At 48.9% G+C, this 17084-nt stretch overlaps 109 non-coding genes across 109 annotated transcripts; 72 read left to right on the forward strand and 37 right to left on the reverse strand.

Moving 5' to 3' along the window:
- Positions 1-44: 44 nt before the first annotated feature.
- On the reverse strand, positions 45-117 carry Trnav-aac (transfer RNA valine (anticodon AAC)). The gene has a single exon. It is a non-coding gene; the product is annotated as a tRNA-Val (tRNA).
- A 100-nt stretch (positions 118-217) lies between these two features.
- On the forward strand, positions 218-299 carry Trnas-gcu (transfer RNA serine (anticodon GCU)). The gene has a single exon. It is a non-coding gene; the product is annotated as a tRNA-Ser (tRNA).
- A 15-nt stretch (positions 300-314) lies between these two features.
- Trnaq-uug (transfer RNA glutamine (anticodon UUG)) lies at positions 315-386 on the forward strand. The gene has a single exon. It is a non-coding gene; the product is annotated as a tRNA-Gln (tRNA).
- Positions 387-444: 58 nt separating this feature from the next.
- On the reverse strand, positions 445-517 carry Trnav-aac (transfer RNA valine (anticodon AAC)). The gene has a single exon. It is a non-coding gene; the product is annotated as a tRNA-Val (tRNA).
- Positions 518-621: 104 nt separating this feature from the next.
- Positions 622-703, forward strand: Trnas-gcu (transfer RNA serine (anticodon GCU)). The gene has a single exon. It is a non-coding gene; the product is annotated as a tRNA-Ser (tRNA).
- A 15-nt stretch (positions 704-718) lies between these two features.
- On the forward strand, positions 719-790 carry Trnaq-uug (transfer RNA glutamine (anticodon UUG)). Its single transcript has one exon. It is a non-coding gene; the product is annotated as a tRNA-Gln (tRNA).
- Positions 791-848: 58 nt separating this feature from the next.
- Positions 849-921, reverse strand: Trnav-aac (transfer RNA valine (anticodon AAC)). Its single transcript has one exon. It is a non-coding gene; the product is annotated as a tRNA-Val (tRNA).
- Positions 922-1021: 100 nt separating this feature from the next.
- On the forward strand, positions 1022-1103 carry Trnas-gcu (transfer RNA serine (anticodon GCU)). The gene has a single exon. It is a non-coding gene; the product is annotated as a tRNA-Ser (tRNA).
- A 15-nt stretch (positions 1104-1118) lies between these two features.
- On the forward strand, positions 1119-1190 carry Trnaq-uug (transfer RNA glutamine (anticodon UUG)). The gene has a single exon. It is a non-coding gene; the product is annotated as a tRNA-Gln (tRNA).
- A 58-nt stretch (positions 1191-1248) lies between these two features.
- Positions 1249-1321, reverse strand: Trnav-aac (transfer RNA valine (anticodon AAC)). Its single transcript has one exon. It is a non-coding gene; the product is annotated as a tRNA-Val (tRNA).
- Positions 1322-1421: 100 nt separating this feature from the next.
- On the forward strand, positions 1422-1503 carry Trnas-gcu (transfer RNA serine (anticodon GCU)). The gene has a single exon. It is a non-coding gene; the product is annotated as a tRNA-Ser (tRNA).
- A 15-nt stretch (positions 1504-1518) lies between these two features.
- Positions 1519-1590, forward strand: Trnaq-uug (transfer RNA glutamine (anticodon UUG)). Its single transcript has one exon. It is a non-coding gene; the product is annotated as a tRNA-Gln (tRNA).
- Positions 1591-1648: 58 nt separating this feature from the next.
- Positions 1649-1721, reverse strand: Trnav-aac (transfer RNA valine (anticodon AAC)). The gene has a single exon. It is a non-coding gene; the product is annotated as a tRNA-Val (tRNA).
- Positions 1722-1821: 100 nt separating this feature from the next.
- On the forward strand, positions 1822-1903 carry Trnas-gcu (transfer RNA serine (anticodon GCU)). The gene has a single exon. It is a non-coding gene; the product is annotated as a tRNA-Ser (tRNA).
- Positions 1904-1918: 15 nt separating this feature from the next.
- On the forward strand, positions 1919-1990 carry Trnaq-uug (transfer RNA glutamine (anticodon UUG)). Its single transcript has one exon. It is a non-coding gene; the product is annotated as a tRNA-Gln (tRNA).
- Positions 1991-2048: 58 nt separating this feature from the next.
- Trnav-aac (transfer RNA valine (anticodon AAC)) lies at positions 2049-2121 on the reverse strand. Its single transcript has one exon. It is a non-coding gene; the product is annotated as a tRNA-Val (tRNA).
- A 100-nt stretch (positions 2122-2221) lies between these two features.
- On the forward strand, positions 2222-2303 carry Trnas-gcu (transfer RNA serine (anticodon GCU)). The gene has a single exon. It is a non-coding gene; the product is annotated as a tRNA-Ser (tRNA).
- A 15-nt stretch (positions 2304-2318) lies between these two features.
- Positions 2319-2390, forward strand: Trnaq-uug (transfer RNA glutamine (anticodon UUG)). Its single transcript has one exon. It is a non-coding gene; the product is annotated as a tRNA-Gln (tRNA).
- A 58-nt stretch (positions 2391-2448) lies between these two features.
- Positions 2449-2521, reverse strand: Trnav-aac (transfer RNA valine (anticodon AAC)). Its single transcript has one exon. It is a non-coding gene; the product is annotated as a tRNA-Val (tRNA).
- A 100-nt stretch (positions 2522-2621) lies between these two features.
- On the forward strand, positions 2622-2703 carry Trnas-gcu (transfer RNA serine (anticodon GCU)). The gene has a single exon. It is a non-coding gene; the product is annotated as a tRNA-Ser (tRNA).
- A 15-nt stretch (positions 2704-2718) lies between these two features.
- Trnaq-uug (transfer RNA glutamine (anticodon UUG)) lies at positions 2719-2790 on the forward strand. The gene has a single exon. It is a non-coding gene; the product is annotated as a tRNA-Gln (tRNA).
- Positions 2791-2848: 58 nt separating this feature from the next.
- On the reverse strand, positions 2849-2921 carry Trnav-aac (transfer RNA valine (anticodon AAC)). Its single transcript has one exon. It is a non-coding gene; the product is annotated as a tRNA-Val (tRNA).
- Positions 2922-3022: 101 nt separating this feature from the next.
- On the forward strand, positions 3023-3104 carry Trnas-gcu (transfer RNA serine (anticodon GCU)). The gene has a single exon. It is a non-coding gene; the product is annotated as a tRNA-Ser (tRNA).
- A 15-nt stretch (positions 3105-3119) lies between these two features.
- On the forward strand, positions 3120-3191 carry Trnaq-uug (transfer RNA glutamine (anticodon UUG)). Its single transcript has one exon. It is a non-coding gene; the product is annotated as a tRNA-Gln (tRNA).
- A 58-nt stretch (positions 3192-3249) lies between these two features.
- Positions 3250-3322, reverse strand: Trnav-aac (transfer RNA valine (anticodon AAC)). Its single transcript has one exon. It is a non-coding gene; the product is annotated as a tRNA-Val (tRNA).
- A 99-nt stretch (positions 3323-3421) lies between these two features.
- Positions 3422-3503, forward strand: Trnas-gcu (transfer RNA serine (anticodon GCU)). The gene has a single exon. It is a non-coding gene; the product is annotated as a tRNA-Ser (tRNA).
- A 15-nt stretch (positions 3504-3518) lies between these two features.
- On the forward strand, positions 3519-3590 carry Trnaq-uug (transfer RNA glutamine (anticodon UUG)). The gene has a single exon. It is a non-coding gene; the product is annotated as a tRNA-Gln (tRNA).
- Positions 3591-3648: 58 nt separating this feature from the next.
- Trnav-aac (transfer RNA valine (anticodon AAC)) lies at positions 3649-3721 on the reverse strand. Its single transcript has one exon. It is a non-coding gene; the product is annotated as a tRNA-Val (tRNA).
- Positions 3722-3821: 100 nt separating this feature from the next.
- Positions 3822-3903, forward strand: Trnas-gcu (transfer RNA serine (anticodon GCU)). The gene has a single exon. It is a non-coding gene; the product is annotated as a tRNA-Ser (tRNA).
- A 15-nt stretch (positions 3904-3918) lies between these two features.
- On the forward strand, positions 3919-3990 carry Trnaq-uug (transfer RNA glutamine (anticodon UUG)). Its single transcript has one exon. It is a non-coding gene; the product is annotated as a tRNA-Gln (tRNA).
- A 58-nt stretch (positions 3991-4048) lies between these two features.
- Positions 4049-4121, reverse strand: Trnav-aac (transfer RNA valine (anticodon AAC)). Its single transcript has one exon. It is a non-coding gene; the product is annotated as a tRNA-Val (tRNA).
- A 100-nt stretch (positions 4122-4221) lies between these two features.
- Positions 4222-4303, forward strand: Trnas-gcu (transfer RNA serine (anticodon GCU)). The gene has a single exon. It is a non-coding gene; the product is annotated as a tRNA-Ser (tRNA).
- Positions 4304-4318: 15 nt separating this feature from the next.
- Positions 4319-4390, forward strand: Trnaq-uug (transfer RNA glutamine (anticodon UUG)). The gene has a single exon. It is a non-coding gene; the product is annotated as a tRNA-Gln (tRNA).
- A 58-nt stretch (positions 4391-4448) lies between these two features.
- On the reverse strand, positions 4449-4521 carry Trnav-aac (transfer RNA valine (anticodon AAC)). Its single transcript has one exon. It is a non-coding gene; the product is annotated as a tRNA-Val (tRNA).
- A 100-nt stretch (positions 4522-4621) lies between these two features.
- On the forward strand, positions 4622-4703 carry Trnas-gcu (transfer RNA serine (anticodon GCU)). The gene has a single exon. It is a non-coding gene; the product is annotated as a tRNA-Ser (tRNA).
- Positions 4704-4718: 15 nt separating this feature from the next.
- Trnaq-uug (transfer RNA glutamine (anticodon UUG)) lies at positions 4719-4790 on the forward strand. Its single transcript has one exon. It is a non-coding gene; the product is annotated as a tRNA-Gln (tRNA).
- A 58-nt stretch (positions 4791-4848) lies between these two features.
- Positions 4849-4921, reverse strand: Trnav-aac (transfer RNA valine (anticodon AAC)). Its single transcript has one exon. It is a non-coding gene; the product is annotated as a tRNA-Val (tRNA).
- A 101-nt stretch (positions 4922-5022) lies between these two features.
- On the forward strand, positions 5023-5104 carry Trnas-gcu (transfer RNA serine (anticodon GCU)). The gene has a single exon. It is a non-coding gene; the product is annotated as a tRNA-Ser (tRNA).
- A 15-nt stretch (positions 5105-5119) lies between these two features.
- Trnaq-uug (transfer RNA glutamine (anticodon UUG)) lies at positions 5120-5191 on the forward strand. The gene has a single exon. It is a non-coding gene; the product is annotated as a tRNA-Gln (tRNA).
- Positions 5192-5249: 58 nt separating this feature from the next.
- Trnav-aac (transfer RNA valine (anticodon AAC)) lies at positions 5250-5322 on the reverse strand. Its single transcript has one exon. It is a non-coding gene; the product is annotated as a tRNA-Val (tRNA).
- Positions 5323-5422: 100 nt separating this feature from the next.
- On the forward strand, positions 5423-5504 carry Trnas-gcu (transfer RNA serine (anticodon GCU)). Its single transcript has one exon. It is a non-coding gene; the product is annotated as a tRNA-Ser (tRNA).
- Positions 5505-5519: 15 nt separating this feature from the next.
- Trnaq-uug (transfer RNA glutamine (anticodon UUG)) lies at positions 5520-5591 on the forward strand. The gene has a single exon. It is a non-coding gene; the product is annotated as a tRNA-Gln (tRNA).
- Positions 5592-5649: 58 nt separating this feature from the next.
- Trnav-aac (transfer RNA valine (anticodon AAC)) lies at positions 5650-5722 on the reverse strand. Its single transcript has one exon. It is a non-coding gene; the product is annotated as a tRNA-Val (tRNA).
- Positions 5723-5822: 100 nt separating this feature from the next.
- Positions 5823-5904, forward strand: Trnas-gcu (transfer RNA serine (anticodon GCU)). Its single transcript has one exon. It is a non-coding gene; the product is annotated as a tRNA-Ser (tRNA).
- A 15-nt stretch (positions 5905-5919) lies between these two features.
- Positions 5920-5991, forward strand: Trnaq-uug (transfer RNA glutamine (anticodon UUG)). The gene has a single exon. It is a non-coding gene; the product is annotated as a tRNA-Gln (tRNA).
- Positions 5992-6049: 58 nt separating this feature from the next.
- Trnav-aac (transfer RNA valine (anticodon AAC)) lies at positions 6050-6122 on the reverse strand. The gene has a single exon. It is a non-coding gene; the product is annotated as a tRNA-Val (tRNA).
- Positions 6123-6223: 101 nt separating this feature from the next.
- Trnas-gcu (transfer RNA serine (anticodon GCU)) lies at positions 6224-6305 on the forward strand. Its single transcript has one exon. It is a non-coding gene; the product is annotated as a tRNA-Ser (tRNA).
- A 15-nt stretch (positions 6306-6320) lies between these two features.
- Trnaq-uug (transfer RNA glutamine (anticodon UUG)) lies at positions 6321-6392 on the forward strand. Its single transcript has one exon. It is a non-coding gene; the product is annotated as a tRNA-Gln (tRNA).
- A 58-nt stretch (positions 6393-6450) lies between these two features.
- Trnav-aac (transfer RNA valine (anticodon AAC)) lies at positions 6451-6523 on the reverse strand. Its single transcript has one exon. It is a non-coding gene; the product is annotated as a tRNA-Val (tRNA).
- Positions 6524-6623: 100 nt separating this feature from the next.
- Trnas-gcu (transfer RNA serine (anticodon GCU)) lies at positions 6624-6705 on the forward strand. Its single transcript has one exon. It is a non-coding gene; the product is annotated as a tRNA-Ser (tRNA).
- A 15-nt stretch (positions 6706-6720) lies between these two features.
- Positions 6721-6792, forward strand: Trnaq-uug (transfer RNA glutamine (anticodon UUG)). Its single transcript has one exon. It is a non-coding gene; the product is annotated as a tRNA-Gln (tRNA).
- Positions 6793-6850: 58 nt separating this feature from the next.
- On the reverse strand, positions 6851-6923 carry Trnav-aac (transfer RNA valine (anticodon AAC)). Its single transcript has one exon. It is a non-coding gene; the product is annotated as a tRNA-Val (tRNA).
- A 101-nt stretch (positions 6924-7024) lies between these two features.
- Trnas-gcu (transfer RNA serine (anticodon GCU)) lies at positions 7025-7106 on the forward strand. Its single transcript has one exon. It is a non-coding gene; the product is annotated as a tRNA-Ser (tRNA).
- Positions 7107-7121: 15 nt separating this feature from the next.
- On the forward strand, positions 7122-7193 carry Trnaq-uug (transfer RNA glutamine (anticodon UUG)). Its single transcript has one exon. It is a non-coding gene; the product is annotated as a tRNA-Gln (tRNA).
- A 58-nt stretch (positions 7194-7251) lies between these two features.
- Positions 7252-7324, reverse strand: Trnav-aac (transfer RNA valine (anticodon AAC)). Its single transcript has one exon. It is a non-coding gene; the product is annotated as a tRNA-Val (tRNA).
- Positions 7325-7424: 100 nt separating this feature from the next.
- On the forward strand, positions 7425-7506 carry Trnas-gcu (transfer RNA serine (anticodon GCU)). Its single transcript has one exon. It is a non-coding gene; the product is annotated as a tRNA-Ser (tRNA).
- Positions 7507-7521: 15 nt separating this feature from the next.
- Positions 7522-7593, forward strand: Trnaq-uug (transfer RNA glutamine (anticodon UUG)). The gene has a single exon. It is a non-coding gene; the product is annotated as a tRNA-Gln (tRNA).
- Positions 7594-7651: 58 nt separating this feature from the next.
- Trnav-aac (transfer RNA valine (anticodon AAC)) lies at positions 7652-7724 on the reverse strand. Its single transcript has one exon. It is a non-coding gene; the product is annotated as a tRNA-Val (tRNA).
- Positions 7725-7827: 103 nt separating this feature from the next.
- Positions 7828-7909, forward strand: Trnas-gcu (transfer RNA serine (anticodon GCU)). Its single transcript has one exon. It is a non-coding gene; the product is annotated as a tRNA-Ser (tRNA).
- Positions 7910-7924: 15 nt separating this feature from the next.
- On the forward strand, positions 7925-7996 carry Trnaq-uug (transfer RNA glutamine (anticodon UUG)). The gene has a single exon. It is a non-coding gene; the product is annotated as a tRNA-Gln (tRNA).
- A 58-nt stretch (positions 7997-8054) lies between these two features.
- On the reverse strand, positions 8055-8127 carry Trnav-aac (transfer RNA valine (anticodon AAC)). The gene has a single exon. It is a non-coding gene; the product is annotated as a tRNA-Val (tRNA).
- A 100-nt stretch (positions 8128-8227) lies between these two features.
- Trnas-gcu (transfer RNA serine (anticodon GCU)) lies at positions 8228-8309 on the forward strand. Its single transcript has one exon. It is a non-coding gene; the product is annotated as a tRNA-Ser (tRNA).
- Positions 8310-8324: 15 nt separating this feature from the next.
- On the forward strand, positions 8325-8396 carry Trnaq-uug (transfer RNA glutamine (anticodon UUG)). Its single transcript has one exon. It is a non-coding gene; the product is annotated as a tRNA-Gln (tRNA).
- Positions 8397-8454: 58 nt separating this feature from the next.
- Positions 8455-8527, reverse strand: Trnav-aac (transfer RNA valine (anticodon AAC)). Its single transcript has one exon. It is a non-coding gene; the product is annotated as a tRNA-Val (tRNA).
- A 100-nt stretch (positions 8528-8627) lies between these two features.
- On the forward strand, positions 8628-8709 carry Trnas-gcu (transfer RNA serine (anticodon GCU)). The gene has a single exon. It is a non-coding gene; the product is annotated as a tRNA-Ser (tRNA).
- A 15-nt stretch (positions 8710-8724) lies between these two features.
- On the forward strand, positions 8725-8796 carry Trnaq-uug (transfer RNA glutamine (anticodon UUG)). The gene has a single exon. It is a non-coding gene; the product is annotated as a tRNA-Gln (tRNA).
- Positions 8797-8854: 58 nt separating this feature from the next.
- On the reverse strand, positions 8855-8927 carry Trnav-aac (transfer RNA valine (anticodon AAC)). Its single transcript has one exon. It is a non-coding gene; the product is annotated as a tRNA-Val (tRNA).
- A 100-nt stretch (positions 8928-9027) lies between these two features.
- Positions 9028-9109, forward strand: Trnas-gcu (transfer RNA serine (anticodon GCU)). Its single transcript has one exon. It is a non-coding gene; the product is annotated as a tRNA-Ser (tRNA).
- A 15-nt stretch (positions 9110-9124) lies between these two features.
- Positions 9125-9196, forward strand: Trnaq-uug (transfer RNA glutamine (anticodon UUG)). The gene has a single exon. It is a non-coding gene; the product is annotated as a tRNA-Gln (tRNA).
- A 58-nt stretch (positions 9197-9254) lies between these two features.
- On the reverse strand, positions 9255-9327 carry Trnav-aac (transfer RNA valine (anticodon AAC)). Its single transcript has one exon. It is a non-coding gene; the product is annotated as a tRNA-Val (tRNA).
- A 100-nt stretch (positions 9328-9427) lies between these two features.
- On the forward strand, positions 9428-9509 carry Trnas-gcu (transfer RNA serine (anticodon GCU)). The gene has a single exon. It is a non-coding gene; the product is annotated as a tRNA-Ser (tRNA).
- A 15-nt stretch (positions 9510-9524) lies between these two features.
- Trnaq-uug (transfer RNA glutamine (anticodon UUG)) lies at positions 9525-9596 on the forward strand. The gene has a single exon. It is a non-coding gene; the product is annotated as a tRNA-Gln (tRNA).
- A 58-nt stretch (positions 9597-9654) lies between these two features.
- On the reverse strand, positions 9655-9727 carry Trnav-aac (transfer RNA valine (anticodon AAC)). The gene has a single exon. It is a non-coding gene; the product is annotated as a tRNA-Val (tRNA).
- A 102-nt stretch (positions 9728-9829) lies between these two features.
- On the forward strand, positions 9830-9911 carry Trnas-gcu (transfer RNA serine (anticodon GCU)). Its single transcript has one exon. It is a non-coding gene; the product is annotated as a tRNA-Ser (tRNA).
- Positions 9912-9926: 15 nt separating this feature from the next.
- On the forward strand, positions 9927-9998 carry Trnaq-uug (transfer RNA glutamine (anticodon UUG)). Its single transcript has one exon. It is a non-coding gene; the product is annotated as a tRNA-Gln (tRNA).
- A 58-nt stretch (positions 9999-10056) lies between these two features.
- On the reverse strand, positions 10057-10129 carry Trnav-aac (transfer RNA valine (anticodon AAC)). The gene has a single exon. It is a non-coding gene; the product is annotated as a tRNA-Val (tRNA).
- A 100-nt stretch (positions 10130-10229) lies between these two features.
- On the forward strand, positions 10230-10311 carry Trnas-gcu (transfer RNA serine (anticodon GCU)). The gene has a single exon. It is a non-coding gene; the product is annotated as a tRNA-Ser (tRNA).
- Positions 10312-10326: 15 nt separating this feature from the next.
- On the forward strand, positions 10327-10398 carry Trnaq-uug (transfer RNA glutamine (anticodon UUG)). Its single transcript has one exon. It is a non-coding gene; the product is annotated as a tRNA-Gln (tRNA).
- A 58-nt stretch (positions 10399-10456) lies between these two features.
- Positions 10457-10529, reverse strand: Trnav-aac (transfer RNA valine (anticodon AAC)). Its single transcript has one exon. It is a non-coding gene; the product is annotated as a tRNA-Val (tRNA).
- Positions 10530-10629: 100 nt separating this feature from the next.
- Trnas-gcu (transfer RNA serine (anticodon GCU)) lies at positions 10630-10711 on the forward strand. The gene has a single exon. It is a non-coding gene; the product is annotated as a tRNA-Ser (tRNA).
- Positions 10712-10726: 15 nt separating this feature from the next.
- Trnaq-uug (transfer RNA glutamine (anticodon UUG)) lies at positions 10727-10798 on the forward strand. The gene has a single exon. It is a non-coding gene; the product is annotated as a tRNA-Gln (tRNA).
- A 58-nt stretch (positions 10799-10856) lies between these two features.
- On the reverse strand, positions 10857-10929 carry Trnav-aac (transfer RNA valine (anticodon AAC)). The gene has a single exon. It is a non-coding gene; the product is annotated as a tRNA-Val (tRNA).
- A 100-nt stretch (positions 10930-11029) lies between these two features.
- Positions 11030-11111, forward strand: Trnas-gcu (transfer RNA serine (anticodon GCU)). Its single transcript has one exon. It is a non-coding gene; the product is annotated as a tRNA-Ser (tRNA).
- A 15-nt stretch (positions 11112-11126) lies between these two features.
- Trnaq-uug (transfer RNA glutamine (anticodon UUG)) lies at positions 11127-11198 on the forward strand. The gene has a single exon. It is a non-coding gene; the product is annotated as a tRNA-Gln (tRNA).
- Positions 11199-11256: 58 nt separating this feature from the next.
- On the reverse strand, positions 11257-11329 carry Trnav-aac (transfer RNA valine (anticodon AAC)). Its single transcript has one exon. It is a non-coding gene; the product is annotated as a tRNA-Val (tRNA).
- Positions 11330-11429: 100 nt separating this feature from the next.
- On the forward strand, positions 11430-11511 carry Trnas-gcu (transfer RNA serine (anticodon GCU)). The gene has a single exon. It is a non-coding gene; the product is annotated as a tRNA-Ser (tRNA).
- Positions 11512-11526: 15 nt separating this feature from the next.
- Positions 11527-11598, forward strand: Trnaq-uug (transfer RNA glutamine (anticodon UUG)). The gene has a single exon. It is a non-coding gene; the product is annotated as a tRNA-Gln (tRNA).
- A 152-nt stretch (positions 11599-11750) lies between these two features.
- Positions 11751-11832, forward strand: Trnas-gcu (transfer RNA serine (anticodon GCU)). The gene has a single exon. It is a non-coding gene; the product is annotated as a tRNA-Ser (tRNA).
- A 15-nt stretch (positions 11833-11847) lies between these two features.
- Trnaq-uug (transfer RNA glutamine (anticodon UUG)) lies at positions 11848-11919 on the forward strand. The gene has a single exon. It is a non-coding gene; the product is annotated as a tRNA-Gln (tRNA).
- Positions 11920-11977: 58 nt separating this feature from the next.
- On the reverse strand, positions 11978-12050 carry Trnav-aac (transfer RNA valine (anticodon AAC)). The gene has a single exon. It is a non-coding gene; the product is annotated as a tRNA-Val (tRNA).
- Positions 12051-12150: 100 nt separating this feature from the next.
- Trnas-gcu (transfer RNA serine (anticodon GCU)) lies at positions 12151-12232 on the forward strand. Its single transcript has one exon. It is a non-coding gene; the product is annotated as a tRNA-Ser (tRNA).
- A 15-nt stretch (positions 12233-12247) lies between these two features.
- Trnaq-uug (transfer RNA glutamine (anticodon UUG)) lies at positions 12248-12319 on the forward strand. The gene has a single exon. It is a non-coding gene; the product is annotated as a tRNA-Gln (tRNA).
- A 58-nt stretch (positions 12320-12377) lies between these two features.
- On the reverse strand, positions 12378-12450 carry Trnav-aac (transfer RNA valine (anticodon AAC)). The gene has a single exon. It is a non-coding gene; the product is annotated as a tRNA-Val (tRNA).
- Positions 12451-12550: 100 nt separating this feature from the next.
- Trnas-gcu (transfer RNA serine (anticodon GCU)) lies at positions 12551-12632 on the forward strand. The gene has a single exon. It is a non-coding gene; the product is annotated as a tRNA-Ser (tRNA).
- Positions 12633-12647: 15 nt separating this feature from the next.
- On the forward strand, positions 12648-12719 carry Trnaq-uug (transfer RNA glutamine (anticodon UUG)). The gene has a single exon. It is a non-coding gene; the product is annotated as a tRNA-Gln (tRNA).
- A 58-nt stretch (positions 12720-12777) lies between these two features.
- On the reverse strand, positions 12778-12850 carry Trnav-aac (transfer RNA valine (anticodon AAC)). The gene has a single exon. It is a non-coding gene; the product is annotated as a tRNA-Val (tRNA).
- Positions 12851-12950: 100 nt separating this feature from the next.
- Positions 12951-13032, forward strand: Trnas-gcu (transfer RNA serine (anticodon GCU)). The gene has a single exon. It is a non-coding gene; the product is annotated as a tRNA-Ser (tRNA).
- A 318-nt stretch (positions 13033-13350) lies between these two features.
- Positions 13351-13432, forward strand: Trnas-gcu (transfer RNA serine (anticodon GCU)). The gene has a single exon. It is a non-coding gene; the product is annotated as a tRNA-Ser (tRNA).
- Positions 13433-13447: 15 nt separating this feature from the next.
- On the forward strand, positions 13448-13519 carry Trnaq-uug (transfer RNA glutamine (anticodon UUG)). Its single transcript has one exon. It is a non-coding gene; the product is annotated as a tRNA-Gln (tRNA).
- Positions 13520-13577: 58 nt separating this feature from the next.
- On the reverse strand, positions 13578-13650 carry Trnav-uac (transfer RNA valine (anticodon UAC)). The gene has a single exon. It is a non-coding gene; the product is annotated as a tRNA-Val (tRNA).
- Positions 13651-13977: 327 nt separating this feature from the next.
- Positions 13978-14050, reverse strand: Trnav-aac (transfer RNA valine (anticodon AAC)). The gene has a single exon. It is a non-coding gene; the product is annotated as a tRNA-Val (tRNA).
- A 327-nt stretch (positions 14051-14377) lies between these two features.
- On the reverse strand, positions 14378-14450 carry Trnav-uac (transfer RNA valine (anticodon UAC)). Its single transcript has one exon. It is a non-coding gene; the product is annotated as a tRNA-Val (tRNA).
- A 197-nt stretch (positions 14451-14647) lies between these two features.
- Positions 14648-14719, forward strand: Trnaq-uug (transfer RNA glutamine (anticodon UUG)). The gene has a single exon. It is a non-coding gene; the product is annotated as a tRNA-Gln (tRNA).
- A 58-nt stretch (positions 14720-14777) lies between these two features.
- On the reverse strand, positions 14778-14850 carry Trnav-uac (transfer RNA valine (anticodon UAC)). The gene has a single exon. It is a non-coding gene; the product is annotated as a tRNA-Val (tRNA).
- A 197-nt stretch (positions 14851-15047) lies between these two features.
- Trnaq-uug (transfer RNA glutamine (anticodon UUG)) lies at positions 15048-15119 on the forward strand. The gene has a single exon. It is a non-coding gene; the product is annotated as a tRNA-Gln (tRNA).
- A 229-nt stretch (positions 15120-15348) lies between these two features.
- On the forward strand, positions 15349-15430 carry Trnas-gcu (transfer RNA serine (anticodon GCU)). The gene has a single exon. It is a non-coding gene; the product is annotated as a tRNA-Ser (tRNA).
- A 15-nt stretch (positions 15431-15445) lies between these two features.
- Trnaq-uug (transfer RNA glutamine (anticodon UUG)) lies at positions 15446-15517 on the forward strand. Its single transcript has one exon. It is a non-coding gene; the product is annotated as a tRNA-Gln (tRNA).
- An 826-nt stretch (positions 15518-16343) lies between these two features.
- On the reverse strand, positions 16344-16416 carry Trnav-uac (transfer RNA valine (anticodon UAC)). Its single transcript has one exon. It is a non-coding gene; the product is annotated as a tRNA-Val (tRNA).
- Positions 16417-16613: 197 nt separating this feature from the next.
- Trnaq-uug (transfer RNA glutamine (anticodon UUG)) lies at positions 16614-16685 on the forward strand. Its single transcript has one exon. It is a non-coding gene; the product is annotated as a tRNA-Gln (tRNA).
- The last annotated feature ends 399 nt before the right edge of the window (positions 16686-17084 follow it).

Raw genomic sequence — 17084 nt, forward strand, 5'->3', positions numbered from 1 at the left:
CCTGAAGATGGGCTTGCTCTCTGCAAGATTAAACATGCCTCAAATGATTCCGCCCGGGCTCGAACCGGGGACCTTGTGCGTGTTAGGCACACGTGATAACCACTACACTACGGAATCGCTGATGCGATGTCCACCAAGTACAATTAACAAAACAATTCACACGTCAGTGTCCATACTTTGAGGTACATTGATTTCTAATTTTGATAGAGGCAACAGCGACGAGGTGGCCGAGTGGTTAAGGCGATGGACTGCTAATCCATTGGGCTCTGCCCGCGTGGGTTCGAATCCCATCTTCGTCGCGCCCACGTAGATGAGGTTCTATGGTGTAATGGTTAGCACTCTGGACTTTGAATCCAGCGATCCGAGTTCAAATCTCGGTAGAACCTGGCACATTTTACATCCTGAAGATGGGCTTGCTCTCTGCAAGATTAAACATGCCTCAAATGATTCCGCCCGGGCTCGAACCGGGGACCTTGTGCGTGTTAGGCACACGTGATAACCACTACACTACGGAATCGCTGATGCGATGTCCACCAAGTACAATTAACAAAACAATTCACACGTCAGTGTCCATACTTTGAGGTACATTGATTGATTTCTAATTTTGATAGAGGCAACAGCGACGAGGTGGCCGAGTGGTTAAGGCGATGGACTGCTAATCCATTGGGCTCTGCCCGCGTGGGTTCGAATCCCATCTTCGTCGCGCCCACGTAGATGAGGTTCTATGGTGTAATGGTTAGCACTCTGGACTTTGAATCCAGCGATCCGAGTTCAAATCTCGGTAGAACCTGGCACATTTTACATCCTGAAGATGGGCTTGCTCTCTGCAAGATTAAACATGCCTCAAATGATTCCGCCCGGGCTCGAACCGGGGACCTTGTGCGTGTTAGGCACACGTGATAACCACTACACTACGGAATCGCTGATGCGATGTCCACCAAGTACAATTAACAAAACAATTCACACGTCAGTGTCCATACTTTGAGGTACATTGATTTCTAATTTTGATAGAGGCAACAGCGACGAGGTGGCCGAGTGGTTAAGGCGATGGACTGCTAATCCATTGGGCTCTGCCCGCGTGGGTTCGAATCCCATCTTCGTCGCGCCCACGTAGATGAGGTTCTATGGTGTAATGGTTAGCACTCTGGACTTTGAATCCAGCGATCCGAGTTCAAATCTCGGTAGAACCTGGCACATTTTACATCCTGAAGATGGGCTTGCTCTCTGCAAGATTAAACATGCCTCAAATGATTCCGCCCGGGCTCGAACCGGGGACCTTGTGCGTGTTAGGCACACGTGATAACCACTACACTACGGAATCGCTGATGCGATGTCCACCAAGTACAATTAACAAAACAATTCACACGTCAGTGTCCATACTTTGAGGTACATTGATTTCTAATTTTGATAGAGGCAACAGCGACGAGGTGGCCGAGTGGTTAAGGCGATGGACTGCTAATCCATTGGGCTCTGCCCGCGTGGGTTCGAATCCCATCTTCGTCGCGCCCACGTAGATGAGGTTCTATGGTGTAATGGTTAGCACTCTGGACTTTGAATCCAGCGATCCGAGTTCAAATCTCGGTAGAACCTGGCACATTTTACATCCTGAAGATGGGCTTGCTCTCTGCAAGATTAAACATGCCTCAAATGATTCCGCCCGGGCTCGAACCGGGGACCTTGTGCGTGTTAGGCACACGTGATAACCACTACACTACGGAATCGCTGATGCGATGTCCACCAAGTACAATTAACAAAACAATTCACACGTCAGTGTCCATACTTTGAGGTACATTGATTTCTAATTTTGATAGAGGCAACAGCGACGAGGTGGCCGAGTGGTTAAGGCGATGGACTGCTAATCCATTGGGCTCTGCCCGCGTGGGTTCGAATCCCATCTTCGTCGCGCCCACGTAGATGAGGTTCTATGGTGTAATGGTTAGCACTCTGGACTTTGAATCCAGCGATCCGAGTTCAAATCTCGGTAGAACCTGGCACATTTTACATCCTGAAGATGGGCTTGCTCTCTGCAAGATTAAACATGCCTCAAATGATTCCGCCCGGGCTCGAACCGGGGACCTTGTGCGTGTTAGGCACACGTGATAACCACTACACTACGGAATCGCTGATGCGATGTCCACCAAGTACAATTAACAAAACAATTCACACGTCAGTGTCCATACTTTGAGGTACATTGATTTCTAATTTTGATAGAGGCAACAGCGACGAGGTGGCCGAGTGGTTAAGGCGATGGACTGCTAATCCATTGGGCTCTGCCCGCGTGGGTTCGAATCCCATCTTCGTCGCGCCCACGTAGATGAGGTTCTATGGTGTAATGGTTAGCACTCTGGACTTTGAATCCAGCGATCCGAGTTCAAATCTCGGTAGAACCTGGCACATTTTACATCCTGAAGATGGGCTTGCTCTCTGCAAGATTAAACATGCCTCAAATGATTCCGCCCGGGCTCGAACCGGGGACCTTGTGCGTGTTAGGCACACGTGATAACCACTACACTACGGAATCGCTGATGCGATGTCCACCAAGTACAATTAACAAAACAATTCACACGTCAGTGTCCATACTTTGAGGTACATTGATTTCTAATTTTGATAGAGGCAACAGCGACGAGGTGGCCGAGTGGTTAAGGCGATGGACTGCTAATCCATTGGGCTCTGCCCGCGTGGGTTCGAATCCCATCTTCGTCGCGCCCACGTAGATGAGGTTCTATGGTGTAATGGTTAGCACTCTGGACTTTGAATCCAGCGATCCGAGTTCAAATCTCGGTAGAACCTGGCACATTTTACATCCTGAAGATGGGCTTGCTCTCTGCAAGATTAAACATGCCTCAAATGATTCCGCCCGGGCTCGAACCGGGGACCTTGTGCGTGTTAGGCACACGTGATAACCACTACACTACGGAATCGCTGATGCGATGTCCACCAAGTACAATTAACAGAAACAATTCACACGTCAGTGTCCATACTTTGAGGTACATTGATTTCTAATTTTGAAAGAGGCAACAGCGACGAGGTGGCCGAGTGGTTAAGGCGATGGACTGCTAATCCATTGGGCTCTGCCCGCGTGGGTTCGAATCCCATCTTCGTCGCGCCCACGTAGATGAGGTTCTATGGTGTAATGGTTAGCACTCTGGACTTTGAATCCAGCGATCCGAGTTCAAATCTCGGTAGAACCTGGCACATTTTACATCCTGAAGATGGGCTTGCTCTCTGCAAGATTAAACATGCCTCAAATGATTCCGCCCGGGCTCGAACCGGGGACCTTGTGCGTGTTAGGCACACGTGATAACCACTACACTACGGAATCGCTGATGCGATGTCCACCAAGTACAATTAACAAAACAATTCACACGTCAGTGTCCATACTTTGAGGTACATTGATTTCTAATTTTGAAAAAGCAACAGCGACGAGGTGGCCGAGTGGTTAAGGCGATGGACTGCTAATCCATTGGGCTCTGCCCGCGTGGGTTCGAATCCCATCTTCGTCGCGCCCACGTAGATGAGGTTCTATGGTGTAATGGTTAGCACTCTGGACTTTGAATCCAGCGATCCGAGTTCAAATCTCGGTAGAACCTGGCACATTTTACATCCTGAAGATGGGCTTGCTCTCTGCAAGATTAAACATGCCTCAAATGATTCCGCCCGGGCTCGAACCGGGGACCTTGTGCGTGTTAGGCACACGTGATAACCACTACACTACGGAATCGCTGATGCGATGTCCACCAAGTACAATTAACAAAACAATTCACACGTCAGTGTCCATACTTTGAGGTACATTGATTTCTAATTTTGAAAGAGGCAACAGCGACGAGGTGGCCGAGTGGTTAAGGCGATGGACTGCTAATCCATTGGGCTCTGCCCGCGTGGGTTCGAATCCCATCTTCGTCGCGCCCACGTAGATGAGGTTCTATGGTGTAATGGTTAGCACTCTGGACTTTGAATCCAGCGATCCGAGTTCAAATCTCGGTAGAACCTGGCACATTTTACATCCTGAAGATGGGCTTGCTCTCTGCAAGATTAAACATGCCTCAAATGATTCCGCCCGGGCTCGAACCGGGGACCTTGTGCGTGTTAGGCACACGTGATAACCACTACACTACGGAATCGCTGATGCGATGTCCACCAAGTACAATTAACAAAACAATTCACACGTCAGTGTCCATACTTTGAGGTACATTGATTTCTAATTTTGATAGAGGCAACAGCGACGAGGTGGCCGAGTGGTTAAGGCGATGGACTGCTAATCCATTGGGCTCTGCCCGCGTGGGTTCGAATCCCATCTTCGTCGCGCCCACGTAGATGAGGTTCTATGGTGTAATGGTTAGCACTCTGGACTTTGAATCCAGCGATCCGAGTTCAAATCTCGGTAGAACCTGGCACATTTTACATCCTGAAGATGGGCTTGCTCTCTGCAAGATTAAACATGCCTCAAATGATTCCGCCCGGGCTCGAACCGGGGACCTTGTGCGTGTTAGGCACACGTGATAACCACTACACTACGGAATCGCTGATGCGATGTCCACCAAGTACAATTAACAAAACAATTCACACGTCAGTGTCCATACTTTGAGGTACATTGATTTCTAATTTTGAAAGAGGCAACAGCGACGAGGTGGCCGAGTGGTTAAGGCGATGGACTGCTAATCCATTGGGCTCTGCCCGCGTGGGTTCGAATCCCATCTTCGTCGCGCCCACGTAGATGAGGTTCTATGGTGTAATGGTTAGCACTCTGGACTTTGAATCCAGCGATCCGAGTTCAAATCTCGGTAGAACCTGGCACATTTTACATCCTGAAGATGGGCTTGCTCTCTGCAAGATTAAACATGCCTCAAATGATTCCGCCCGGGCTCGAACCGGGGACCTTGTGCGTGTTAGGCACACGTGATAACCACTACACTACGGAATCGCTGATGCGATGTCCACCAAGTACAATTAACAGAAACAATTCACACGTCAGTGTCCATACTTTGAGGTACATTGATTTCTAATTTTGAAAGAGGCAACAGCGACGAGGTGGCCGAGTGGTTAAGGCGATGGACTGCTAATCCATTGGGCTCTGCCCGCGTGGGTTCGAATCCCATCTTCGTCGCGCCCACGTAGATGAGGTTCTATGGTGTAATGGTTAGCACTCTGGACTTTGAATCCAGCGATCCGAGTTCAAATCTCGGTAGAACCTGGCACATTTTACATCCTGAAGATGGGCTTGCTCTCTGCAAGATTAAACATGCCTCAAATGATTCCGCCCGGGCTCGAACCGGGGACCTTGTGCGTGTTAGGCACACGTGATAACCACTACACTACGGAATCGCTGATGCGATGTCCACCAAGTACAATTAACAAAACAATTCACACGTCAGTGTCCATACTTTGAGGTACATTGATTTCTAATTTTGAAAGAGGCAACAGCGACGAGGTGGCCGAGTGGTTAAGGCGATGGACTGCTAATCCATTGGGCTCTGCCCGCGTGGGTTCGAATCCCATCTTCGTCGCGCCCACGTAGATGAGGTTCTATGGTGTAATGGTTAGCACTCTGGACTTTGAATCCAGCGATCCGAGTTCAAATCTCGGTAGAACCTGGCACATTTTACATCCTGAAGATGGGCTTGCTCTCTGCAAGATTAAACATGCCTCAAATGATTCCGCCCGGGCTCGAACCGGGGACCTTGTGCGTGTTAGGCACACGTGATAACCACTACACTACGGAATCGCTGATGCGATGTCCACCAAGTACAATTAACAAAACAATTCACACGTCAGTGTCCATACTTTGAGGTACATTGATTTCTAATTTTGAAAGAGGCAACAGCGACGAGGTGGCCGAGTGGTTAAGGCGATGGACTGCTAATCCATTGGGCTCTGCCCGCGTGGGTTCGAATCCCATCTTCGTCGCGCCCACGTAGATGAGGTTCTATGGTGTAATGGTTAGCACTCTGGACTTTGAATCCAGCGATCCGAGTTCAAATCTCGGTAGAACCTGGCACATTTTACATCCTGAAGATGGGCTTGCTCTCTGCAAGATTAAACATGCCTCAAATGATTCCGCCCGGGCTCGAACCGGGGACCTTGTGCGTGTTAGGCACACGTGATAACCACTACACTACGGAATCGCTGATGCGATGTCCACCAAGTACAATTAACAGAAACAATTCACACGTCAGTGTCCATACTTTGAGGTACATTGATTTCTAATTTTGAAAGAGGCAACAGCGACGAGGTGGCCGAGTGGTTAAGGCGATGGACTGCTAATCCATTGGGCTCTGCCCGCGTGGGTTCGAATCCCATCTTCGTCGCGCCCACGTAGATGAGGTTCTATGGTGTAATGGTTAGCACTCTGGACTTTGAATCCAGCGATCCGAGTTCAAATCTCGGTAGAACCTGGCACATTTTACATCCTGAAGATGGGCTTGCTCTCTGCAAGATTAAACATGCCTCAAATGATTCCGCCCGGGCTCGAACCGGGGACCTTGTGCGTGTTAGGCACACGTGATAACCACTACACTACGGAATCGCTGATGCGATGTCCACCAAGTACAATTAACAAAACAATTCACACGTCAGTGTCCATACTTTGAGGTACATTGATTTCTAATTTTGAAAGAGGCAACAGCGACGAGGTGGCCGAGTGGTTAAGGCGATGGACTGCTAATCCATTGGGCTCTGCCCGCGTGGGTTCGAATCCCATCTTCGTCGCGCCCACGTAGATGAGGTTCTATGGTGTAATGGTTAGCACTCTGGACTTTGAATCCAGCGATCCGAGTTCAAATCTCGGTAGAACCTGGCACATTTTACATCCTGAAGATGGGCTTGCTCTCTGCAAGATTAAACATGCCTCAAATGATTCCGCCCGGGCTCGAACCGGGGACCTTGTGCGTGTTAGGCACACGTGATAACCACTACACTACGGAATCGCTGATGCGATGTCCACCAAGTACAATTAACAAAACAATTCACACGTCAGTGTCCATACTTTGAGGTACATTGATTTCTAATTTTGAATAGAGGCAACAGCGACGAGGTGGCCGAGTGGTTAAGGCGATGGACTGCTAATCCATTGGGCTCTGCCCGCGTGGGTTCGAATCCCATCTTCGTCGCGCCCACGTAGATGAGGTTCTATGGTGTAATGGTTAGCACTCTGGACTTTGAATCCAGCGATCCGAGTTCAAATCTCGGTAGAACCTGGCACATTTTACATCCTGAAGATGGGCTTGCTCTCTGCAAGATTAAACATGCCTCAAATGATTCCGCCCGGGCTCGAACCGGGGACCTTGTGCGTGTTAGGCACACGTGATAACCACTACACTACGGAATCGCTGATGCGATGTCCACCAAGTACAATTAACAAAACAATTCACACGTCAGTGTCCATACTTTGAGGTACATTGATTTCTAATTTTGAAAGAGGCAACAGCGACGAGGTGGCCGAGTGGTTAAGGCGATGGACTGCTAATCCATTGGGCTCTGCCCGCGTGGGTTCGAATCCCATCTTCGTCGCGCCCACGTAGATGAGGTTCTATGGTGTAATGGTTAGCACTCTGGACTTTGAATCCAGCGATCCGAGTTCAAATCTCGGTAGAACCTGGCACATTTTACATCCTGAAGATGGGCTTGCTCTCTGCAAGATTAAACATGCCTCAAATGATTCCGCCCGGGCTCGAACCGGGGACCTTGTGCGTGTTAGGCACACGTGATAACCACTACACTACGGAATCGCTGATGCGATGTCCACCAAGTACAATTAACAAAAAAACAATTCACACGTCAGTGTCCATACTTTGAGGTACATTGATTTCTAATTTTGAAAGAGGCAACAGCGACGAGGTGGCCGAGTGGTTAAGGCGATGGACTGCTAATCCATTGGGCTCTGCCCGCGTGGGTTCGAATCCCATCTTCGTCGCGCCCACGTAGATGAGGTTCTATGGTGTAATGGTTAGCACTCTGGACTTTGAATCCAGCGATCCGAGTTCAAATCTCGGTAGAACCTGGCACATTTTACATCCTGAAGATGGGCTTGCTCTCTGCAAGATTAAACATGCCTCAAATGATTCCGCCCGGGCTCGAACCGGGGACCTTGTGCGTGTTAGGCACACGTGATAACCACTACACTACGGAATCGCTGATGCGATGTCCACCAAGTACAATTAACAAAACAATTCACACGTCAGTGTCCATACTTTGAGGTACATTGATTTCTAATTTTGAAAGAGGCAACAGCGACGAGGTGGCCGAGTGGTTAAGGCGATGGACTGCTAATCCATTGGGCTCTGCCCGCGTGGGTTCGAATCCCATCTTCGTCGCGCCCACGTAGATGAGGTTCTATGGTGTAATGGTTAGCACTCTGGACTTTGAATCCAGCGATCCGAGTTCAAATCTCGGTAGAACCTGGCACATTTTACATCCTGAAGATGGGCTTGCTCTCTGCAAGATTAAACATGCCTCAAATGATTCCGCCCGGGCTCGAACCGGGGACCTTGTGCGTGTTAGGCACACGTGATAACCACTACACTACGGAATCGCTGATGCGATGTCCACCAAGTACAATTAACAAAACAATTCACACGTCAGTGTCCATACTTTGAGGTACATTGATTTCTAATTTTGATAGAGGCAACAGCGACGAGGTGGCCGAGTGGTTAAGGCGATGGACTGCTAATCCATTGGGCTCTGCCCGCGTGGGTTCGAATCCCATCTTCGTCGCGCCCACGTAGATGAGGTTCTATGGTGTAATGGTTAGCACTCTGGACTTTGAATCCAGCGATCCGAGTTCAAATCTCGGTAGAACCTGGCACATTTTACATCCTGAAGATGGGCTTGCTCTCTGCAAGATTAAACATGCCTCAAATGATTCCGCCCGGGCTCGAACCGGGGACCTTGTGCGTGTTAGGCACACGTGATAACCACTACACTACGGAATCGCTGATGCGATGTCCACCAAGTACAATTAACAAAACAATTCACACGTCAGTGTCCATACTTTGAGGTACATTGATTTCTAATTTTGAAAGAGGCAACAGCGACGAGGTGGCCGAGTGGTTAAGGCGATGGACTGCTAATCCATTGGGCTCTGCCCGCGTGGGTTCGAATCCCATCTTCGTCGCGCCCACGTAGATGAGGTTCTATGGTGTAATGGTTAGCACTCTGGACTTTGAATCCAGCGATCCGAGTTCAAATCTCGGTAGAACCTGGCACATTTTACATCCTGAAGATGGGCTTGCTCTCTGCAAGATTAAACATGCCTCAAATGATTCCGCCCGGGCTCGAACCGGGGACCTTGTGCGTGTTAGGCACACGTGATAACCACTACACTACGGAATCGCTGATGCGATGTCCACCAAGTACAATTAACAAAACAATTCACACGTCAGTGTCCATACTTTGAGGTACATTGATTTCTAATTTTGAAAGAGGCAACAGCGACGAGGTGGCCGAGTGGTTAAGGCGATGGACTGCTAATCCATTGGGCTCTGCCCGCGTGGGTTCGAATCCCATCTTCGTCGCGCCCACGTAGATGAGGTTCTATGGTGTAATGGTTAGCACTCTGGACTTTGAATCCAGCGATCCGAGTTCAAATCTCGGTAGAACCTGGCACATTTTACATCCTGAAGATGGGCTTGCTCTCTGCAAGATTAAACATGCCTCAAATGATTCCGCCCGGGCTCGAACCGGGGACCTTGTGCGTGTTAGGCACACGTGATAACCACTACACTACGGAATCGCTGATGCGATGTCCACCAAGTACAATTAACAAAAAACAATTCACACGTCAGTGTCCATACTTTGAGGTACATTGATTTCTAATTTTGAAAGAGGCAACAGCGACGAGGTGGCCGAGTGGTTAAGGCGATGGACTGCTAATCCATTGGGCTCTGCCCGCGTGGGTTCGAATCCCATCTTCGTCGCGCCCACGTAGATGAGGTTCTATGGTGTAATGGTTAGCACTCTGGACTTTGAATCCAGCGATCCGAGTTCAAATCTCGGTAGAACCTGGCACATTTTACATCCTGAAGATGGGCTTGCTCTCTGCAAGATTAAACATGCCTCAAATGATTCCGCCCGGGCTCGAACCGGGGACCTTGTGCGTGTTAGGCACACGTGATAACCACTACACTACGGAATCGCTGATGCGATGTCCACCAAGTACAATTAACAAAACAATTCACACGTCAGTGTCCATACTTTGAGGTACATTGATTTCTAATTTTGAAAGAGGCAACAGCGACGAGGTGGCCGAGTGGTTAAGGCGATGGACTGCTAATCCATTGGGCTCTGCCCGCGTGGGTTCGAATCCCATCTTCGTCGCGCCCACGTAGATGAGGTTCTATGGTGTAATGGTTAGCACTCTGGACTTTGAATCCAGCGATCCGAGTTCAAATCTCGGTAGAACCTGGCACATTTTACATCCTGAAGATGGGCTTGCTCTCTGCAAGATTAAACATGCCTCAAATGATTCCGCCCGGGCTCGAACCGGGGACCTTGTGCGTGTTAGGCACACGTGATAACCACTACACTACGGAATCGCTGATGCGATGTCCACCAAGTACAATTAACAAAACAATTCACACGTCAGTGTCCATACTTTGAGGTACATTGATTTCTAATTTTGAAAGAGGCAACAGCGACGAGGTGGCCGAGTGGTTAAGGCGATGGACTGCTAATCCATTGGGCTCTGCCCGCGTGGGTTCGAATCCCATCTTCGTCGCGCCCACGTAGATGAGGTTCTATGGTGTAATGGTTAGCACTCTGGACTTTGAATCCAGCGATCCGAGTTCAAATCTCGGTAGAACCTGGCACATTTTACATCCTGAAGATGGGCTTGCTCTCTGCAAGATTAAACATGCCTCAAATGATTCCGCCCGGGCTCGAACCGGGGACCTTGTGCGTGTTAGGCACACGTGATAACCACTACACTACGGAATCGCTGATGCGATGTCCACCAAGTACAATTAACAAAACAATTCACACGTCAGTGTCCATACTTTGAGGTACATTGATTTCTAATTTTGAAAGAGGCAACAGCGACGAGGTGGCCGAGTGGTTAAGGCGATGGACTGCTAATCCATTGGGCTCTGCCCGCGTGGGTTCGAATCCCATCTTCGTCGCGCCCACGTAGATGAGGTTCTATGGTGTAATGGTTAGCACTCTGGACTTTGAATCCAGCGATCCGAGTTCAAATCTCGGTAGAACCTGGCACATTTTACATCCTGAAGATGGGCTTGCTCTCTGCAAGATTAAACATGCCTCAAATGATTCCGCCCGGGCTCGAACCGGGGACCTTGTGCGTGTTAGGCACACGTGATAACCACTACACTACGGAATCGCTGATGCGATGTCCACCAAGTACAATTAACAAAACAATTCACACGTCAGTGTCCATACTTTGAGGTACATTGATTTCTAATTTTGAAAGAGGCAACAGCGACGAGGTGGCCGAGTGGTTAAGGCGATGGACTGCTAATCCATTGGGCTCTGCCCGCGTGGGTTCGAATCCCATCTTCGTCGCGCCCACGTAGATGAGGTTCTATGGTGTAATGGTTAGCACTCTGGACTTTGAATCCAGCGATCCGAGTTCAAATCTCGGTAGAACCTGGCACATTTTACATCCTGAAGATGGGCTTGCTCTCTGCAAGATTAAACATGTGCTCAAATGATGTCCACCAAGTACAATTAACAAAACAATTCACACGTCAGTGTCCATACTTTGAGGTACATTGATTTCTAATTTTGATAGAGGCAACAGCGACGAGGTGGCCGAGTGGTTAAGGCGATGGACTGCTAATCCATTGGGCTCTGCCCGCGTGGGTTCGAATCCCATCTTCGTCGCGCCCACGTAGATGAGGTTCTATGGTGTAATGGTTAGCACTCTGGACTTTGAATCCAGCGATCCGAGTTCAAATCTCGGTAGAACCTGGCACATTTTACATCCTGAAGATGGGCTTGCTCTCTGCAAGATTAAACATGCCTCAAATGATTCCGCCCGGGCTCGAACCGGGGACCTTGTGCGTGTTAGGCACACGTGATAACCACTACACTACGGAATCGCTGATGCGATGTCCACCAAGTACAATTAACAAAACAATTCACACGTCAGTGTCCATACTTTGAGGTACATTGATTTCTAATTTTGAAAGAGGCAACAGCGACGAGGTGGCCGAGTGGTTAAGGCGATGGACTGCTAATCCATTGGGCTCTGCCCGCGTGGGTTCGAATCCCATCTTCGTCGCGCCCACGTAGATGAGGTTCTATGGTGTAATGGTTAGCACTCTGGACTTTGAATCCAGCGATCCGAGTTCAAATCTCGGTAGAACCTGGCACATTTTACATCCTGAAGATGGGCTTGCTCTCTGCAAGATTAAACATGCCTCAAATGATTCCGCCCGGGCTCGAACCGGGGACCTTGTGCGTGTTAGGCACACGTGATAACCACTACACTACGGAATCGCTGATGCGATGTCCACCAAGTACAATTAACAAAACAATTCACACGTCAGTGTCCATACTTTGAGGTACATTGATTTCTAATTTTGAAAGAGGCAACAGCGACGAGGTGGCCGAGTGGTTAAGGCGATGGACTGCTAATCCATTGGGCTCTGCCCGCGTGGGTTCGAATCCCATCTTCGTCGCGCCCACGTAGATGAGGTTCTATGGTGTAATGGTTAGCACTCTGGACTTTGAATCCAGCGATCCGAGTTCAAATCTCGGTAGAACCTGGCACATTTTACATCCTGAAGATGGGCTTGCTCTCTGCAAGATTAAACATGCCTCAAATGATTCCGCCCGGGCTCGAACCGGGGACCTTGTGCGTGTTAGGCACACGTGATAACCACTACACTACGGAATCGCTGATGCGATGTCCACCAAGTACAATTAACAAAACAATTCACACGTCAGTGTCCATACTTTGAGGTACATTGATTTCTAATTTTGAAAGAGGCAACAGCGACGAGGTGGCCGAGTGGTTAAGGCGATGGACTGCTAATCCATTGGGCTCTGCCCGCGTGGGTTCGAATCCCATCTTCGTCGCGCCCACGTAGATGAGGTTCTATGGTGAAATGGTTAGCACTCTGGACTTTGAATCCAAGGATCCGTGTTCGAATCTCGGTAGAACCTGGCACATTTTACATCCTGAAGATAGACTTGCTCTTTGCAAGAGAAAACATGCCTCAATTAATTCCGCCCGGGGCCGAACAGGGGACCTTGTGCGTGTTAAGCACACGTGATAACCACTACACTACGGAATCGCTGATGCAATGTCCACCAAGTACAATAAACAAAACAAATCACACGTCAGTGTCCATACTTTGAGGTACATTGATTTCTAATTTTGATAGAGGCAACAGCGACGAGGTGGCCGAGTGGTTAAGGCGATGGACTGCTAATCCATTGGGCTCTGCCCGCGTGGGTTCGAATCCCATCTTCGTCGCGCCCACGTAGATGAGGTTCTATGGTGTAATGGTTAGCACTCTGGACTTTGAATCCAGCGATCCGAGTTCAAATCTCGGTAGAACCTGGCACATTTTACATCCTGAAGATGGGCTTGCTCTCTGCAAGAGTAAACATGCCTCAAATAATTCCACCCGGGCTCGAACTGGGGCCCTTGTGCGTGTAAGGCACACGTGATAACCACTACACTACGGAATCGCTGATGCGATGTCCACCAAGTACAATAAACAAAACAAATCACACGTCAGTGTCCATGCTTTGACGTACATTGATTTTTAATTTTTATATAGGTAACAGCGACGAGGTGGCCGAGTGGTTAAGTCGATGGACTGCTAATCCATTGGGCTCTGCCCGCATGGGTTCGAATCCCATCTTCGTCGCGCCCACGTAGATGAGGTTCTATGGTGAAATGGTTAGCACTCTGGACTTTGAATCCAAAGATCCGTGTTCGAATCTCGGTAGAACCTGGCACATTTTACATCCTGAAGATAGACTTGCTCTCTGCAAGAGTAAACATGCCTCAATTAATTCCGCCGGGGCTCGAACCGGGGACCTTGTGCGTGTTAGGCACACGTGATAACCACTACACTACGGAATCGCTGATGCGTTGTCCACCAAGTACAATAAACAAAACAAATCAAACGTCAGTGTCCATACTTTGAGGTACATTGATTTCTAATTTTGATAGAGGCAACAGCGACGAGGTGGCCGAGTGGTTAAGGCGATGGACTGCTAATCCATTGGGATCTGCCCGCGTGGGTTCGAATCCCATCTTCGTCGCGCCCACGTAGATGAGGTTCTATGGTGTAATATTTAGCACTCTGGACTTTGAATCCAGCGATCCGTGTTCAAATCTCGGTAGAACCTGGCACATTTTACATCCTGAAGGTGGGCTTGCTCTCTGCAAGAGTAAACATGCCTCAAATGATTCCACCCGGGCTCGAACCGGGGCCCTTGTGCGTGTAAGGCACACGTGATAACCACTACACTACGGAATCGCTGATGCGAAGTCCACCAAGTACAATAAACAAAACAATTCACACGTCAGTGTCCATACTTTGAAGTACATTCATTTCTAATTTTGATAGAGGCAACAGCGACGAGGTGGCCGAGTGGTTAAGGCGATGGACTGCTAATCCATTGGGCTCTGCCCGCGTTGGTTCGAATCCCATCTTCGTCGCGCCCACGAAGATGAGGTTCTATGGTGTAATGGTTAGCACTCTGGACTTTGAATCCAGCGATCCGTGTTCAAATCTCGGTAGAACCTGGCACATTTTACATCCTGAAGATGGGCTTGCTCTCTGCAAGAGTAAACATGCCTCAAATAATTCCGCCCGGGCTCGAACCGGGGCCCTTGTGCGTGTAAGGCACACGTGATAACCACTACACTAAGGAATCGCTGATGTGATGTCCACCAAGTACAATAAACCAAACAAATCACACGTCAGTGTCCATGCTTTGACGTACATTGATTTTTAATTTTGATATAGGTAACAGCGACGAGGTGGCCGAGTGGTTAAGTCGATGGACTGCTAATCCATTGGGCTCTGCCCGCATGGGTTCGAATCCCATCTTCGTCGCGCCCACGTAGATGAGGTTCTATGGTGTAATGGTTAGCACTCTGGACTTTGAATCCAGCGATCCGAGTTCAAATCTCGGTAGAACCTGGCACATTTTACATCCTGAAGATGGGCTTGCTCTCTGCAAGAGAAAACATGCCTCAATTAATTCCGCCCGGGCCGAACAGGGGACCTTGTGCGTGTTAAGCACACGTGATAACCACTACACTACGGAATCGCTGATGCGATGTCCACCAAGTACAATAACAAAACAAATCACACGTCAGTGTCCATACTTTGAGGTACATTGATTTCTAATTTTGATAGAGGCAACAGCGACGAGGTGGCCGAGTGGTTAAGGCGATGGACTGCTAATCCATTGGGCTCTGCCCGCGTGGGTTCGAATCCCATCTTCGTCGCGCCCACGTAGATGAGGTTCTATGGTGTAATGGTTAGCACTCTGGACTTTGAATCCAGCGATCCGAGTTCAAATCTCGGTAGAACCTGGCACATTTTACATCCTGAAGGTGGGCTTGCTCTCTGCAAGAGTAAACATGCCTCAAATGATTCCACCCGGGCTCGAACCGGGGCCCTTGTACGGAATCGCTGATGCGAAGTCCACCAAGTACAATAAACAAAACAATTCACACGTCAGTGTCCATGCTTTGACGTACATTGATTTTTAATTTTTATATAGGTAACAGCGACGAGGTGGCCGAGTGGTTAAGTCGATGGACTGCTAATCCATTGGGCTCTGCCCGCATGGGTTCGAATCCCATCTTCGTCGCGCCCACGTAGATGAGGTTCTATGGTGAAATGGTTAGCACTCTGGACTTTGAATCCAAGGATCCATGTTCGAATCTCGGTAGAACCTGGCACATTTTACATCCTGAAGATAGACTTGCTCTTTGCAAGAGAAAACATGCCTCAATTAATTCCACCCGGGGCCGAACAGGGGACCTTGTGCGTGTTAAGCACACGTGATAACCACTACACTACGGAATCGCTGATGCGTTGTCCACCAAGTACAATAAACAAAACAAATCAAACGTCAGTGTCCATACTTTGAGGTACATTGATTTTTAATTTTGATAGAGGCAACAGCGACGAGGTGGCCGAGTGGTTAAGGCGATGGACTGCTAATCCATTGGGATCTGCCCGCGTGGGTTCGAATCCCATCTTCGTCGCGCCCACGTAGATGAGGTTCTATGGTGTAATATTTAGCACTCTGGACTTTGAATCCAGCGATCCGTGTTCAAATCTCGGTAGAACCTGGCACATTTTACATCCTGAAGATGGGCTTGCTCTCTGCAAGAGTAAACATGCCTCAAATAATTCCACCCGGGCTCGAACCGGGGCCCTTGTGCGTGTAAGGCACACGTGATAACCACTACACTACGGAATCGCTGATGCGATGTCCACCAAGTACAATAAACCAAACAAATCACACGTCAGTGTCCATGCTTTGACGTACATTGATTTTTAATTTTGATATAGGTAACAGCGACGAGGTGGCCGAGTGGTTAAGTCGATGGACTGCTAATCCATTTAGCTCTGCCCGCGTTGGTTCGAATCCCATCTTCGTCGCGCCCACGAAGATGAGGTTCTATGGTGTAATGGTTAGCACTCTGGACTTTGAATCCAGCGATCCGTGTTCAAATCTCGGTAGAACCTGGCACATTTTACATCCTGAAGTTAGACTTGCTCTCTGCAAGAGTAAACATGCCTCAATTAATTCCGCCCAGGCCGAACAGGGGACCTTGTGCGTGTTAAGCACACGTGATAACCACTACACTACGGAATCGATGATGCAATGTCCACCAAGTACAATAAACAAAACAAATCACACGTCAGTGTCCATACTTTGAGGTACATTGATTTCTAATTTTGATAGAGGCAACAGCGACGAGGTGGCCGAGTGGTTAATGCGATGAACTGCTAATCTATTGGGCTCTGCCACGCGTGGGTTCAAATCCCATCTTCGTCGCGCCCACGTAGATGAGGTTCTATGGTGTTATGGTTAGGACTTTGGACTTTCAATTCAGCGATCCGAGTTCAAATCTCGGTAAAACC

Source organism: Clytia hemisphaerica, unplaced genomic scaffold (genome assembly GCF_902728285.1).
Source record: "Clytia hemisphaerica strain Z4C2 unplaced genomic scaffold, Clytia hemisphaerica genome assembly, whole genome shotgun sequence".
Taxonomy (NCBI): Eukaryota; Metazoa; Cnidaria; class Hydrozoa; order Leptothecata; family Clytiidae; genus Clytia; species Clytia hemisphaerica.